Here is a 16,458-nt window from a genome sequence, read left to right as displayed (position 1 = left end):
CATGCCATTTGTCACTGAGACTCCAGGTGAAGAAGTGATTTTCGACCGATCCAAAGCCGTCTTAATTGGATGAGAAAATGACACAGGCTTTAATTATGTCAGTCTTCAGTTGCAAAATAAATAAACTGCATCACCATATTCTGGTCGTAATGAACGATTTTTTACATGCGTAAGGCAATCCTCAAGAATAGCAATTTTATACAATCACATAAACAATACCTCATCCCTCTAAATATATGGACCCCTCTAATTTTGAGCATAGCTTTGTTGGCCCAGACCCGGCAGTACTCTCATCGCTCTGATACCTAGCACAACCCCTGTACGTCGAGTACTTTCCGACGTAGATGACGAAGCGATTTCCGGCGAGACACGCACGTACAAACCACAATCCGCCAGACGCGTCAGTACTCTCGCCGCTCTGATACATAGCACAGCCCTGTAAGTCGAGTACTTTCCGACGTAGACGACGAAGCGATTTCCGGCGAGACACGCACGTACTGAACCACAATCCGCCGGGATGCACACGTATAGCTTCGTCGTCTATACGTGTGCACCCCGGCCACGGACACGCGTGCACACGATGCCGGCACGGCAACATATTTTGATTATTCCTAACAAGCTTTGACCGCGAACTTGATTAGCGAAATTGGTGTAAGTAAGAGGAGTCAAATGTTTCGACGCAATTGGCTATCCATGTCTCCCCGAAAACAGTGCCCCGTTCGATACCATCCCTAGGAGGACACGCGGAAGCATCGGGATGGTGCCCTTGTTTTTTGGGATCGATCCAACCACACATGGGGTTGCCATATTCCTTTTTCATGCATCACCTGATGCACCCTATCCTGCGTGGTTGGCCGATGGACCCCGCCGTTAACCTCCGCGTTATTGATCTCTGACTTGACATGTTATCCATCCATCCCCGTCCGACTTTCCACGTCTGGTGGACGTCTTCAAAGAAAACTTTTACTTGCAAGTGCTCATGGACAGTGTCATTTGAGTCATCATAATATCTCTTGGCTTGTTCTTCGTTCTGCTATTTTTCTCTTTAATACACACATTCTCTTCATCCACAGCTCCATCATCATCGATAGAATCAGTCAACTCTCTGCAATCATTATCACTGAATGCCATGCCATTAGTTAGCAGTAAAAATGAACTAGTTATAGCATCTCATAACGATTTCACTCTCTAAACAGCCGGATTAAGCCGTTTAACGCTCTAGATCTATCTTTTCTTCCCGTAGCGATGCTGATGTCGTTTAGTTGATTGAAATGATGCCTAATGGGCCTGTCTAACATCACATGGCCGCTATTCCATAGGTCGAGCTAGACCATTTGTGATTAATCGGGCCGTCAAAATTTCAATGGGCCTTGAGGCCTTCTTTTATCATACAAAGAGACCGCACCTCAATCCACTTTTACCCTCTCTCTCTCACATCGTTGAGCCAACCTTTCTCCTTATGCCTGCGATAGCTGGAGCGGCGCCTGCTCCGCGCGCGACTGGAAGCGACCCTCAAACCCTTCCATAGGTGGACCCGGATCAAGCACATCTTTCGGTGGTGTAGGGCGATGGATCTCGATGTTGGGACTGGCTCTTCTCGCATCCCTTAGAGCATCTCTAGCAGACACTGCAAACAGCAAACCCCAAAAACGCTGATGGAAGGCACCCCAAATGGTGTTTGCGGGCTGAAAAAACGGCGCGTAGACCAGGCACCGTAAACACGGGCCGTATAAGAGCATATTCCCAAAAAAACATCTTTTTTTTATTTCCCTCCTCTTCTTCCCTACCACACCACTTCTGCGCTGCTTGCCGGCCGGACTGCCCCGCTCCCTCGCCCTCCCGGCCGCCCGCGCCGCTGCTCCGCCTCGTCGGCCAGCACACGCGCCACCAGCCAGCACGTGTGCCGCCACGCCCGCCACCCGCCCGCCCCTGCCCCGCACCCGCCCGGCCAAGCCGCTGCTCCGCCTCGCCTGCGCGCCGCCCGCGTCGCTGCTCCGCCTCGACCTCTCCCAGCGCGGCGGCTGGCTCCACCCTCTTCATTTCCGTGTCCAATTTTGGCTAGAATCCTACGACTCGGGCGAATTTTGGCCGACTCCAGCGCTCGTACGGTGGTTGATGGGCTGAAATTTCCTTCGCTCCAACGCAGAAGTGGGGATGAGGGTGTTCGCCCTTGGAAGAGCTCGCGAAACTGGATAATTGAGGTTTCTGCGACGTGAAACTAGATAGTCTGCAAAAAATATTTTAGATGGGGCCCGATGCGGTATCTGAACCGGCCATGTTATCCCTCTAAAACCTCAAAATAGCAGTTATTATGCAGATGGGGCTGGACAGAGGGTATGCTAGAGATGCTCTTACTCGCCCCCGTGTTGTCGCCACTTCTGATCCTCTGTCGACGCGTTCACGCGCCATCTCTCTCATGGATTCCGCCATCGAGCCGGACTACTGGGCCACCATCAGAACCTGTCTCCGCCACGGCCACGCCTGCGCCAGGAGGAGGTGATTAAATCACGCGTCCGCAAAACTTATTCTTCATCCTTTTTCCACGCCCCAAGTACGCGATTGATGGGTTCGTCTTTCTTTCCCATAAGTGTCTTAGGTTGATACATCTAACTGCACTAGTTGAGTCGCTGCCCAGGTTGATACATCTAACAACTGAATTCCCTGGAGTTCGCTGGTGCTTGTGCCAAGGACTTCAATACAGATTATGCAGTTGAATAAGGTACATACTGCTCCTTTCTAGCCTCAAATTAATGCAATTATGTTCTCTAAATGATTTTGTCTTCTCTCAGAAATGTAATTCATTCATTGGTCTTGTTTGTTCATTGAGAATTTTGTACAACATAGTATTGGAACATTTGTCTTCTGTTGGAGATAGTATAAACATTGTCCTCCTTCTGCATCGGTATCTTTTGGCTACACCATGAGATCAAGGACTGGATGGATCAAGGATGAGGAACCCCCAAGCTTATGAGTCAATCTGAATATTCTCTAGACTTAGTTGCCTCTTGATTGACATTGTAAGTTTTCATTTCCACTTTCTAAAGTTCGCGTCATATGCCAACTTTGGCATTCTGCATAGTGCTTGAAATTCCATTTATAAAACTCATAATCGTATCTGAAGAAAAAGGATTGACGATTTATTTCATGTTTCTGAAGGAAATATTTTGAAAGTGATTACCCGGTTGTTTCATTTCGAATATATTTTTATGTGTCACTACACTTTATTGAGGGGCTACATAAGGGGAAGGGGATTTTTGGTTCTCGGGTGCAACGCACCCCCATAGACTAAAAAAGTTATACTAATTTAGAAAAGTAAAAAAAAAAATTGAATCTTCGTAGAAACCAAGGATGATCAAGTTTCGTAAAAAAAAGTTTAGAAACAAAATGATTCCCATGATCTCCAGGGCAAAAAAGACAAAATTATGACAAATATAAAGTGAATAGTACTTGGTCATAGGGCGTTTCGAGTTTGTTCCTTTTACCCAGGATACAATAAAAGTAATTTCCTAGGAAAATATTTTGTTTCATGTACAATACCTGATCATCTTTGATTTCCAAAAAAATTTGATTTTTTTTTGAACTTTTTGAAAAAAAAAATCCAAGTATAGGGGTGTGCGGCTCCCGAGAGCCAATCTGTATTGTGCTATGAAGCCCAAACAGGTTCAATCATGGAGCGATCTCTTTATAAGAATAAACAAAGCAAAATATTCCTCCACTTTGCCCCCTTATGATGTAGCCTTGCAGACGATAGAGCTCATATATACTCCTGAGCCCATTACCATCGTTGTAGGATGTGTTTTTTTTTTTTTAATCGCTGGTCAGTTTTGCTAAATGGTATTGAGTATAGCGCTTATTATGCTTGCAAGGTGTTTTTCTTCTTAACATGCTTGCTTTTTTAATACAACCATGACGGACATAGCTCAAGAGAGGGTTCCTAGTTTGATGCTAAGCTTAAAAAAGGAGATCACACTACGGGAAAGACTGTGCGGCACTTTGCACGGTAAAGGCCGCTATACGCACGGCAAAGGCTTTGGCAAGGCTGCCCGGCAAAGCGAGCGACGGCAAAGGCAACGTTGCCGTGCGCACCGCTTATCTGCACGGCAAAGACCGTTGCCGTGCGCCCTATTCTTTGCCGTGCGTGCGATACTTTGCCGTGCGGCAGAGCGTTGCCGTGCGCGGTAACATTGCCGTGCGGCTCCTCCTTTGCCGTGCGTGGCAACGTTGCCGTGCGCTGTTTCTGTGTCGTGCCCTTAGCTTTGCCGTGCGGCAGAAGGCCAGCCCGCACGGCAAAGGCCTTTGCAGCAGACCCTCCAGGATCTCCCAGGCGACACAGGTGAGCGTCACGTGGCCCCTTTGCCGTGCGTGTGCACACGGCAAAGTGACCAAAAGTCCTTTGCCGTGTGTATACACACGGCAAAGGCCTCTGGATTTTTTTTTTCTGTTTTCCACTAATCCCTGCATTTCAAAATTGCATTTCACATATATATAACATATACAACATATATATTCACCATAGCATCACCAAACACATCAACAACACCACAAATACATCAACACACATAGTTTATGCATAACAAGTGCAATGTCCACAAATACATCAACACACATCAAGTACAAGTACAATCCATAACAAGTGCAATGTCCACAAATCCATCAACACACATCAAGACCATGCCATCAACCTTATTGTCCTCCTCCGCTTCCGCCGGCCTCATCGTCATTGCCTTGTGACATATAATCTACAAGGTTGATGGAATGAACATTTGCATTTGCATATTGAACACTTGAACAAGTACAAGTAGCGGGTTGGGCACAAGAGGACTCACCGCGGTTCATGCTCCGGATGATGTTCATGTTGTTCACGGTGAGAGGTGTCCCCGGGCTCTGAGTGGGCGGTGGCGGCATCCACGGCATGGAGTAAGGTGGAGGAGCAGGAATACACCCCGGTGGAGAAGACAGAGCCGTCTGGCTCATCAGCCAGCTCATCTGTGCCTGATGCTGCTGCATCATCTGCTGCTGTTGCATCTGCAGCATCATCTGTGCCTGCTGGCGTACTCCAGAACCTGCCGCTCCAAGTTCCGTGCGTGCTCCTGGGCCGCCTGCTCCTTTTCTGCCATCTCCGCCTACGATGTGTTCGCGATGTCATTAACATTTCAATGGAAAGCATGTGCATGTAAAGGAAAGGTAGAGGCCGGAGGAAGAACATACCCGTAACCGCTCGACAGCTAGATCCGAAGCCCGTGGCCGGGGCTCTACCTCAGGCTGGCCGCTCTTACGACCACGGCGGATCTGGCGGAGAGAGGGAACCGTCGCTGGGTCGACAACCCCGTCACCAAACCATAGGCGGCCATGCTTCAAGCCTTCTCCCGCAAGCACCACAACCTCAGGGTCAAAGTCCTCGGCCTCTGGGTTGGCCTCCTCGCCGTACTTCTGCTTGAACTTGGAGACATAGGACGTGCACTGGGTCTCGGATTGTGGGTTAACCCACACGGAGCCCGTCTCAGGATGCGGCGTCTTCCTTTGCTTCATCTTCTTCAGCACGGCAAAGACGTTAGGCTTCGCTCCTGTCCTCACTTCCTGCAAAAGAGAACATGTAATAAAGTGAAGTGGCACACCCTTGCAGAGTTAGCAAATATATAACATGAATTCAAATAATGAAGGAACCATTAATTTGCTCACCTCCTTCTGCAGGTGAAGAGAGGTGGGGAGGCTGCCTTGGATATGCGATCCACCTCGCATCTCTGCCCGCTTCTTCTTGCCCTCCTCGTGCTTCTTGAGGTACTGGGGGCATGTCCACTACATGACCATCGCAAGGAAGCACCTGTCGTCTTCGCCGACGTACTGAGGAGGGTTCTACATGCACAAGATAAACCCATTATGGTAAAATAAACTACATGACGATAAAGAAATCAATAACACACAAATGCAAATACATGCATGTACTGCCACAGCTGCATGAGCGTGTCGCGAGCGTCCTCCTTAGTCATGTGGACGAAGCGGTCGGCATGCCAGTCGCGGACGCACTGAATACGTGCCTCGTAGTGCATGCCAGTCACCCTCTTCCTTGCAAGCTGGTGAAGGACATCATCGCACGCATTTTCCTTGCCCTCGGCCTTCTTGAAGTATTTCTGCAACCATGCACATAGGTAAAACAAGGGGCATTAGTGCAATTATTGTCAACCAAGGAGAGTGTATGAATGGTAAGAAGTCCAAAGTCACGTACCCAAAATTTGCCAACAACGCAGTCCGCCAAGGTGCCGCGGCCAAGAGCATCTTCCGCGAGGCTGTAGTGCCACCACCTCCAAGCTACGTCGCAGCCACCACTAGGGAGATTGACTATCCCAGGGAAATACCTTCTAAGTAGGCCCCCAAGGATGTTCGAGTACCCACGTGGCGGCTTCTGCGACGGCTCTTCATACGTGAACGAGCTGCACCATGAAACGACAACATCAATATGTATGTGATAATAATTTTGATAATGACAAAATTGCGATAACAAAATGCCAAAAATTAGCATGTACCTCCTTCCATAGGGCACTAGAACAACATGGCTGTAGCGCCAGTGCTTCAGCGCGGGGAGCTGTGTTATCCCACGCCGATATGGCCTCCTATCACGTGGCCTCAGCCTCTCCAAAGCTGGAACGTACTCGTAATCCGGCGGCGCATCCCAAACTAGGTTTGGATCAGGATCAAACGGTAAGTTCCCCAACCCCTCATCCTCCGAGAGGTCCTCCTCGTCCCCCTCCTCCTCCTGGTCCTCCCCACCCCCTCCTCCTCCTGGTCCTCCCCAAACCCCTCCTCCTCCTCCTGGTCCTCCCCACCCCCGTGGTGCTCCTGGTCCTCCACCTCATCATCATCATCATCGGCTGCGGGAGGGGGGCTAGGACTAGGAGTGAGTACCCGCGTCGCATTCTTCCTACGCGGTCGCACGTGCACTGGGGGAGCGACGGGAGGGGGGCTAGGAGGGGGGTAGTAGCTCGGCCCCGCCTCGAAGACCCTATACCTACCAAGTCCTTGAGCTTCTTTGTAAGACCGCCATCCCTTCTTTTTTTTGGCGGCATGCTTCAATCACCTGCAAACACAAATGAAGAGAGTGGTTTATTAGTACGCAATATTGTAAAGAGATAAATATTAGTGAAAGCAACAGAAATATAAGTAGATGAACATTAATGAAAGCAACAATAATGCAAATAGATGAACATTAATTAGTGGAAGCAACAAATAGCTAGCATAGAGTTCTCTCAAACATAGCACGGAGTTCTTACAAATAACCTAGCTAGACAATCACGGTTACACAGAGTTATTACAAATAGGCTAGCCTCACAATTACTACTACATAGATCAGTAGCCTGTGTCGCCATCCGTGATTGGACCGCGTGTCTCCTCATCGTCATCAGGCTCGGCGAACCAATAATCATCAATGAAACCTGGAGGTGGTCCATCTGCATCGAGGTCAATCCCTGCTTTGAACGCCTCGATCAAACTCAGGTCTTCCGGGGCACAAACATCCTCAGCTTCATCTTCTGCATTGTCTCCATCCATGCCCGCGTCTTCTTGTTCATCGTCTACGACCATGTCATCGATAGTCGGCAAGCCGATTGTGAAATGGCCGGGGAGCCCTTCTTCCTGATAAAACTCGACACTCCTTGCTGAGGGGTCTACGCGGCGGTAATCGTCCTTGTTTGGCGGGGGCGGCCTATTGCGTGAAGGCACCGTCATCACAACATCCCATCCATGTAGACGTTTTGTCGGGTTTTTGCACGCGTACGGGAGATAGAATACTTGAAAGGCCTGGGTAGCCAAGATGTACACATCCTCTCCCTTATAAACGGAGTTCCTTTGAACTTCAACCAACCCAATTTCAGGATCCCGTCTCACCCGACGTGGGTCAAACCAATGGCATTTGAAGACGACGGGATTTAGCCCTTTGTGAAACCCGTAATTCAGCTCGTATATACCCTCGACTCTTCCATAGTAATGGAGCCCATCATCACCTTGACATACCACCCCGCTATTTATTGTCTTTGCGTTGGGCCGGCTTGTTGTGTATTGATGGGTCTGGAAGCGATACCCGTTCACGTCATAGGAGTTGAACGCTTCTACGGAATGGTCAAAGCCCCTAGCAATTTTTCTTAGCTCTGACTTCATCTCTTTGTCAGTTCTTGCCTACAAGTTTAGCACAAGAAGTTTAGAACGAGACATGACCGATAAATGTCGGAAGTACTAGCTAATTTGGATAGAATAGTACCAAATTACAAAACCAGCTACTGAAACCGAAACCGCCGCCCTTATCGAAAATTTGCTTGGATTCTTCCGGGGTAGGCTCCCTGTGGGTATTCTTCCAATGTATAGCCTTGAATTTCCTATACCGATGAAAAGAGGAAGAGTTAGCCACGAACATACGAGTGAATGTTTGCGAATAATTAAATGGTTCGCACTTACTCGATGTACGGCTTCACTTCGACCATGGTGTTTAAGACATACGAGTGGATCAAGGTCCGCTCATGTAGGTCCGTTCTGTACGGCTTCGAGCCACTTGACTTGCCACCAAGCCCCACGAAGATGCTAAGCTTGGGTACTTCTTCATTCTTGGCGGCATTGTAACGGAGGACCGGGTTGTGCTTTGTGGGAATGTTGGGATCATAGTGCTTAGTGGTGAAGTTTGCCACCTCCACGTTCAGGACTGCCTCGGCTATGGATGCTTCGATCTTGCATTTATTGCCAGTCATTTGATGAAGCTTTTGTGTTTCTCTCTCGGGACCAAACTGCCAACGGCCCCAATTCGGGCCCCCCTTTAAGCACTCCTCCGCGAGGTGCAGGATCATGTGTTGCATCGGATTAAAAAACCCTGGAGGAAAGATCTTCTCTAGATCGCAAAGCAACACGGGTGCCTCTTCATCCAGCTTCTCAATCACTTTAGTGTCTAACTCCCTAGCACAAATCTGGCGGAAGAAAAAACTCAACCTCGCTAGCACTCGCCAAGTCTTCTCAGGGACATAGCCTCGAATCATCACCGGCATTATCCGCTCAAGCCATATGTGGTAGTCATGACTCTTCAGTCCTTGTACTCGCAGCGTTTCAATGTTCAGGCCCCTCATCCAGTTGGCTGCGAACCCATCGGGGAAAAACAAGGAGTCCTTCATCCATTGGAAGACCTCCCTTTTTTGGGCCTTTGTGAGGCAGAACGGAGCGTGTGGCTTAGTCCAAGTTTTTTTGGCACCATTAGGTGGCTGCATGTTCAACTCCGGCCTATCACACCACATTTCTTGATCAATTCGAGCCTTTATGTTATCCTTCGTCTTCTCAGTGTCCACAATCGTGCTCCAAATGGCTTCACTGATATTCTTCTCGGTGTGCATTACATCAATGTTATGCGGGAGCTCGAGAAACTCAAAGTAAGGGAGCTTCCATAAGCACGGCTTGTGAGTCCATTGGTGTGTCTCCCCATATCCCAAGAAACCATTCCCATCAGGGCTAGGCTGAAGAGCATCTAACTCGGCCTTGATTTCCGTTCCGGTCTTCAGAATTGGCTTCGGGCCACGGACAACACGGCCTTTCTTGAAACTCTTTACATCACTCCTGTATGCATGCCTCCGCTCAAGGAACTGTCGAGCTTCATCAAAGCATGAATACTTGCCTCCCTTGTTTAGCCAGAAGAAACTAACGGCCTGTCTGCACTGTGGGCAAGGCCACTTCCCATGTGTACACCACCCGCAGAACAAAGCACGTGCTGGCAGGTCATGCAGGGACGTGTGGTACCACACATACATATCGAAGTACTCCTTCTTTGATGCGTCATATGTTCGGATCCCGCGACCTTCCCAGCCACGAACCAAGTCATCCACCAGCGGTTCCAGGTACACATTCATGTTCTTACCCGGGTATTTGGGCCCTGGGATTATCATCGACACAAACATGTTATCTGATCTCATGCAGACACCAGGGGGAGGTTCATGGGAATAACAAACACTGGCCAACAACTGTATACTGCAGCCGACATACCATATGGATTGAACCCATCGGTTGATATCGCAACTGCTACGCTCCTCGGGTCACCTGCTTTCAGTGGAAATTTCTTGACAAAGTTCTTCCATGCAGTACCATCCGACGGATGTATCATCTTGTCGGTGTATCTGTTTCCTTCCACGGCCCACCTCATCTGCTGGGCAGTATCCTCGGTCATGAAGAGCCGCTGGAACCTCGGTAGAACTGGAAGATAGCGGAGGATATTCTTGGCAATCGTGGTCTGCCTCTTCTGACCATCACCATTGCGGTCTACCTCAAAGTACCTAGAGGAATTGCATTTGATGCAATAATTTGTGTCAGCGTGCTCCTCTCTGAATAGCATGCATCCCTTTGGACATGCGTGTATCTGCTGAGATGACATCTTAAGGTCACTGAGCAATTTGGTCGAATAGTAGAAGTTTTGCGGCAAGAGGTGCCCTTTCGGCAGAAGGCTGCCTACGATGACCAGAAGTTCATCGAACCCATCTCTGCACAAGTTCCTATGGCACTTCAAGGCCATAAGGCGAGCGATGGCATCTAGTTGGGTAACCTCTGTATTTTCATGTAGGGGTTTCTGCGAAGCAAACAGAGCCTCATAATACTCCTTTGTGTTTTCCTCCGGGTCCTCACTTGTCTCCGCATCCTGAGGTGTCTCCACCTCTACATGAGAGCTTTCAGGCACATTACCATTAGCCAAGTTTTCTAAGCACCTATCAAAACCAGTGTCATATTCCCCCCTTGGTTGAATCTGCCGCACCTCCTTCCTAGCATGTTTCTTTGCCTTTTTTCCATGGTAAGTCCAAATCTTGTAGGACGGTGTGAACCCAAACTTGATCAGGTGCATACTCATAGTGTCCTTGTCCTGTGCCTTTTGGTTAGCGCACTTACTACAAGGGCACCAAACTCTAATAGGTCTGCTAGGGATGGCAAACGCCCTATCCACAAACTGCTCGGTCTTTTCTCCCCATTCATCAGTATAGTTCCACTGACTGATTCTGTCATCGTACATCCAGCCACGATTATCCATCCTCTAATCAGCAACAAAACAGACGAACATAGCATTTATATATCAAATAGGAAATAAATGCATCATATATTTTTTTTACGCGTGCATCAACCTGAAACTCTACTAGGTGGGCTCCTAGCAGCCGCCGGATCCGTAGATTGAGTACGTTCTCCCAGCTCTACCCCGATCCGAGACAGAATTTTGGCAGCACCTCCCCGCTACTCTCCCGATACACGTCTCGGCAAAAAGCCGAGAGGGGTGTGCATCCGGAGAACAACGGGGAGGCGCTACCGAAATCCTGTCTCGGATCGGGGTAGAGCAGGGAGAACGTACCCAACTACGCATCCGCCGGCTGTCCCGATAAATGCCGTAAGAGTTAAGGTTCATAATATGCGAGACCACTAATGCATATTTATCCGCGTAACCCTTACGGTCGGGAAGAGACGCCTAGGTATCGCGACAGACTTGGTGATCTAGACACACAAAAAACCTAGGTACAAGAGAGGCGAACGGATTCTCACCCTCGAAGCGTGATCGACTGCCGGTGAAGAAGACCAATGACCCTCTGAGAGAATCGTCGAAGAAGATCCGAAATGCCCCGTCAAACACCCCCGCGACGCCGCCCCTCGTGTCCACCTCGAAGCATCGCCTGCATAACAAAAAAAACCAATTAGGGGCTATTAATAATTACCATGTATGCTCTTATATAGAGTATATGGTTTGTTGCAGTATTATATTTGCATCCATATGCTTTTGTCATACCATTTCATCCGGTATGCTTATACAAACAGTGACATGCCAGATTTGGAAGATGAGTTCAAAAAGCTATGAAAAATACTTGTTGCAGTTCATCTGATGCACACGTCAACTTGATAATGTAGCAATCCCAAACGATCTCTAAGTAACATGCAAATTTACAAAAAATAAGAAAATGGCCACATACCGGGTGGTGGCCGGAGCTTCCAAGGATGGTGTGGCCAGCAGCATGGGCGGCGGGCGGAGGGGGAGAGCAGCAGCAGCACGGGCGGCAGGCGGAGGGGCGAGCAGCAGCAGCACAGGCGCGGCGGCGGAGGGGGAGAGCAGCAGCAGCTCGGGCGCGCGGCGGCAATGGCGCGGGGCAGCCTGCCTGGGAGGGAGGAGGGAGGCGGAGGGGGAGAGCGGCAGCACGGGCGCACGGCTGGGAGAGCGGCAGCAGCAGGGGAGGTCCTTCGGCGGCGGCGGCGACGTGGAAGGGTGGCGCAGAGGCGCGGGTCGAGCTGAGATGCGTGGGGGATGGGGGCGTGTTGTGTGGTCGGGACGCGCCCGAAGTGGATAAGTTGAGGGGCCTTTGCCGTGCAAGCGAGCTTTGCCGTGCGGCAAAGTTTTTTTGCTGTGCGCAAGAGCTTTGCCGTGCGGCGAGAGCTCTTTGCCGTGCGGCCCAGGCTTTGCCGCACGGCAAAGGCCCCTTTGCCGTGCAATTTTGCTCTTTGCCGTGCGCTAGTGCACGGCAATGTTTTCTTTTAATTTTACCATTTTGATTGATCATTTAATTTTATTTCAAATTAAATTAAACCTGTTTTTCAAACATTAATAATATTTTATAATGTTCTTATCATGTTTTCTTAAAGCTATAGGGGTGTAAACTCGATCGCATACCGGCGTAATCTATAGGGTAGATCCACCGGGGAACACATGTGTGCCCCGGCGTACACATACCGCTCTTTTGGGGAGGAGGGGGAGAACAACCGCCGGAGCACCGAAACCCTAACCCTAAACCTAAACCCAAAACTACACGTGCTGACACCGGAGCACCGAAAACCTAAACCCTAGCCCTAACCCTACACCTAACCCTAACCAGTAGATCAGGCACACCGTCGATCGTGTGATAATGGCTCGAGCTGCGGGTGTATGTGCCAAAGGGTCCCAATCTTGGTTCTCCATGTGTATATGTCCTAAACAAACCTAAAAAAATGAAAAAGTACATTGGTGCACCCTCGCGCGGAGAAATCTAGGGGGGTAGACCCGCCGGGGCACACGTACCGCTGTTTTGGGGGGAGGAGGGGGAGAACGACCGCCGGAGCACCGGAACCCCACCAAATCTTGCATGTGGACCTATGCTATGTGTCAAAGTGTGGTGCAAGGTGTAATGGTGAAAAAGTAGCTCCCTAAACCCTAGACCCTAGCCCTAACCCTACGCCGAACCCTAACTAGTAGATCAGGCACACCGTCGATCGTGTGATAATGGCTCGAGCTGCGGGTGTATGTGCCAAAGGGTCCCAATCTTGGTTCTCCATGTGTATATGTCCTAAACAAACCTAAAAGAATGAAAAAGTACATTGGTGCACCCTCGCGCGGAGAAATCTAGGGGGGTAGACCCGCCGGGGCACACGTTCCGCTCTTTTGGGGGGAGGAGGGGGAGAACGACCGCCGGAGCACCGGAACCCCACCAAATCTTGCATGTGGGCCTATTCTATGTGTCAAAGTGTGGTGCAAGGTGTAATGGTGCAAAAGTAGCTCCCCTAAACCCTAGACCCTAGCCCTAACCCTACGCCGAACCCTAACCAGTAGATCAGGCACACCGTCGATCGTGTGATAATGGCTCGAGCTGCGGGTGTATGTGCCAAAGGGTCCCAATCTTGGTTCTCCATGTTTATATGTCCTAAAAAAACCTAAAATAATGAAAAAGTACATTTGTGCACCCTCGCGCGGAGAAATCTAGGGGGGTAGACCCGCCGGGGCACACGTTCCGCTCTTTTGGGGGGAGGAGGGGGAGAACGACCGCCGGAGCACCGGAACCCCACCAAATCTTGCATGTGGGCCTATGCTATGTGTCAAAGTGTGGTGCAAGGTGTAATGGTGCAAAAGTAGCTCCCCTAAACCCTAGACCCTAGCCCTAACCCTACGCCGAACCCTAACCAGTAGATCAGGCACACCGTCGATCGTGTGATAATGGCTCGAGCTGCGGGTGTATGTGCCAAAGGGTCCCAATCTTGGTTCTCCATGTGTATATGTCCTAAACAAACCTAAAAGAATGAAAAAGTACATTGGTGCACCATCGCGCGGAGAAATCTAGGGGGGTAGACCCGCCGGGGCACACGTACCGCTGTTTTGGGGGGAGGAGGGGGAGAATGACCGCCGGAGCACCGGAACCCCACCAAATCTTGCATGTGGACCTATGCTATGTTTCAAAGTGTGGTGCAAGGTGTAATGGTGAAAAAGTAGCTCCCCTAAACCCTAGACCCTATCCCTAACCCTACGCCGAACCCTAACTAGTAGATCAGGCACACCGTCGATCGTGTGATAATGGCTCGAGCTGCGGGTGTATGTGCCAAAGGGTCCCAATCTTGGTTATCCATGTGTATATGTCCTAAACAAACCTAAAAGAATGAAAAGGTACATTGGTGCACCCTCGCGCGGAGAATTCTAGGGGGGTACACCCGCCGGGGCACACGTTCCGCTGTTTTGGGGGAGGAGGGGGAGAACGACCGCCGGAGCACCGGAACCCCACCAAATCTTGCATGTGGGCCTATGCTATGTGTCAAGGTGTGGTGCAAGGTGTAATGGTGAAAAAGTAGGTCCCCTAAACCCTAAACCCTAGCCCTAACCCTACACCTAACCCTAACCAGTAGATCAGGCACACCCTCGATCGTGTGATAATGGCTCGAGCTGCGGGTATATGTGCCAAAGGGTCCCAATCTTTGTTCTCCATGTGTATATGTCCTAAACAAACCTAAAAGAATGAAAAAGCACATTGGTGCACCCTCGCGCGGAGAAATCTAGGGGGGTAGACCCACCGGGGCACGCGCTCCGCTGTTTTGGGGGGAGGAGGGGGAGAACGACCGCCGGAGCACCGGAACCCCACCAAATCTTGCATGTGGGCCTATGCTATGTGTCAAAGTGTGTTGCAAGGTGTAATGGTGAAAAAGTAGCTCCCCTAAACCCTAGACCCTAGCCCTAACCCTACGCCGAACCCTAACTAGTAGATCAGGCACGCCGTCGATCGTGTGATAATGGCTCGAGCTGCGGGTGTATGTGCCAAAGGGTCCCAATCTTGGTTCCCTATGTGTATATGTCCTAAACAAACCTAAAAGAATGAAAAATTACATTGGTGCACCCTCGCGCGGAGAAATCTAGGGGGGTAGACCCGCCGGGGCACGCGTCCCGCTCTTTTGGGGGGTGGAGGGGGAGAACGACCGCCGGAGCACCGGAACCCCACCAAATCTTGCATGTGGACCTATGCTATGTGTCAAAGTGTGGTGCAAGGTGTAATGGTGAAAAAGTAGCTCCCCTAAACCCTAGACCCTAGCCCTAACCCTACGCCGAACCCTAACTAGTAGATCAGGCACACCCTCGATCGTGTGATAATGGCTCGAGCTGCGGGTGTATGTGCCAAAGGGTCCCAATCTTGGTTCTCCATGTGTATATGTCCTAAACAAACCTAAAAGAATGAAAAGTACATTGGTGCACCCTCGCGCGGAAAAATCTAGGGGGGTAGACCCGCCGGGGCACACGTTCCGCTCTTTTGGGGGGAGGAGGGGAGAACGACCGCCGGAGCACCGGAACCCCACCAAATCTTGCATGTGGGCCTATTCTATGTGTCAAAGTGTGTTGCAAGGTGTATTGGTGAAAAAGTAGCTCCCCTAAACCCTAGACCCTAGCCCTAACCCTACGCTGAACCCTAACTAGTAGATCAGGCACACCGTCGATCGTGTGATAATGGCTCGAGCTGCGGGTGTATGTGTCAAAGGGTCCCAATCTTGGTTCTCCATGTGTATATGTCCTAAACAAACCTAAAAGAATGAAAAAGTACATTGGTGCACCCTCGCGCGGAGAAATCTAGGGGGGTAGACCCGTCGGGGCACGCATACCGCTGTTTTGGGGGGAGGAGGGGGAGAACGACCGCCGGAGCACCGGAACCCCACCAAATCTTGCATGTGGGCCTATGATATGTGTAAAAGTGTGGTGCAAGGTGTAATGGTGCAAAAGTAGCTCCCCTAAACCCTAAACTGGGGAGGCTTCGAGCCTTAAACCCCTCTAAACCCCTAAACCACGACACCGGAGCTGCAGAACCATCATCATAAACCCTAACCCTAACCCTAAACCCTAAACCTATACCTAACCATAAATACCTACCTTTAAACTAAACCCTTGCCCTACCCCCTAAACCCTAGCCCTAACCCTAACCAGTAGATCAGGCACACCCTCGATCGTGTGACAATGGCTCTAGCTGCGGGTATATGTGCCAAAGGGTCCCAATCTTGGTTCTCCATGTGTATATGTCCTAAACAAACCTAAAAGAATGAAAAAGTACATTGGTGCACCCTCGCGCGGAGAAATCTAGGGGGGTAGACCCGCCGGGGAACACGTTCCGCTGTTTGGGGGGGGGAGGGGGAGAACGACCGCCGGAGCACCGGAACCCCACCAAATCTTGCATGTGGACCTATGATATGTGTGAAAGTGTGGTGCAA

This window comes from Lolium perenne, chromosome 1, assembly GCF_019359855.2.
Source record: "Lolium perenne isolate Kyuss_39 chromosome 1, Kyuss_2.0, whole genome shotgun sequence".
Lineage (NCBI taxonomy): Eukaryota > Viridiplantae > Streptophyta > Magnoliopsida > Poales > Poaceae > Lolium > Lolium perenne.
Note: the sequence above shows the minus strand (reverse complement) of the source record.